We start from the raw sequence: 1572 nt of genomic DNA, 5'->3' as shown, positions 1-1572 counted from the left end.
AAGAAGAAAGGAACAAAATCTAAGAGATTACCCATGGCTCAAAATGCTGACAAACGTCCGGAACCAGTGGGGGCACATTAGGATGTGGCCCTAGATCTTGAAAGGCCTGAACGAACAGTTCTAACAGGAATTTCCCCCGACAACCCGTTGGCGAGAGAACTGGTACACTTGTTACAAGAATACAAAGACATATTTGCCTTCATTGTTGATGAAATTGCAATACCCCGTATTTTTCTTGATTTATAAATATATTTTAATGTATTTATAAAGTATTTTCACAAATTTTAGAATTTAAATCGCATTTAATATGGATTTAAATGTATTTTTAATTAAATAAAATATTTATTATTTCTATTTAATTCTGAAATAAAATTAAATGAAATTATTATTTTATTATTTAAGTCGGGAAATTTGGGTCATATTCAAAAAAATTTAAATTCAATTCCGAGTCCAATTCAATTCAGTTGGTCAACCCAACAAAATTTAAAGCTTTCAATTCTAATTTAAACCCAATTGCAAAGCCCAATGCAAAACCCTAAGCCTAAGCCCACTAGGGATTGGGAAGCTATTAATATAACCCCTTGCATTGATGATCCCCTAAAAATTTCATTAAACTTTCTCTCTCCTCCCTTTGCTTTCCTCTCTCTTCCGGCTCTTTGCTCGCCTCTCACCCGCACGCATGCAGCCGAGCACACTGCTCGTTGTTGCCTCGTGCCTTGCTGCCCGCGTGCTCGTGCCCTCGCACAACCCTCGCTTCCCTCTCCCTTGATGTGTTGCTCGTGCCTCTTGCACAACACGCACCTCACTCTCTCTTTTTCTCTCCCCCTTGTCGTTGCGACCCACCCGCACAGCCGCACCTTGCATGCTTTTGCTGTTGTCGTTGTTTCGTCGCTGCTGCTTACGTGTGCTCGCCCACGCACACCCTCACCTCTCTCTTTCTCTTGTGCCTGCCGAGCCGAGGCCCTGCCCCTACTTGCTGCCTTCGCTGCCCGCACGCAACACACCCATCGTGTGTGTTCGTGTGTATGGTGTTCCGTATACTCCATATACTTTTATCTCTTTTTTAATTCCGTATTTAAAATTATATTATTAGTATTGATTATGAACAATTAAACTGCTGGGAACGGTTATGAACACTGTATTGTGTTGTTTTACGTGTTTGAATTTATGAGGATGTTTTTAATTAAAAGAGTTATTATTTTCGGATTTGATTATTTATTAAAGCTTGGATTTTTAATGATAAAATATGATTTTTATGGTTAATTAAGATTAGGGTTTTAATCTTAGTATAATGGATGATTGATTTACATAATTTAAAGTCGTTTTCAATTTTAGAAATCAAATCTAATTTTCAGATTTAATTCAAAGCTTTAAAGCATTGATTATAAAGATTTTAAAGGCGAAATATTAATATTTTCGTACTAGGACTTTAATCGTTCAATTGAGACTGTTATTTTAATTGTGAGCAACCTATTTCTAATTCATTCGAATGTTTTAAGATTTATAAAAGTTGCTGGAAATTTAGTAAGCATGGATAATAACGGAGTTTTATTATTTTAATTATAGGAGGTG

This window comes from Spinacia oleracea, chromosome 3 (assembly GCF_020520425.1).
Source record: "Spinacia oleracea cultivar Varoflay chromosome 3, BTI_SOV_V1, whole genome shotgun sequence".
NCBI classification, from domain to species: Eukaryota; Viridiplantae; Streptophyta; class Magnoliopsida; order Caryophyllales; family Amaranthaceae; genus Spinacia; species Spinacia oleracea.
This window is presented reverse-complemented; position numbering follows the sequence as displayed.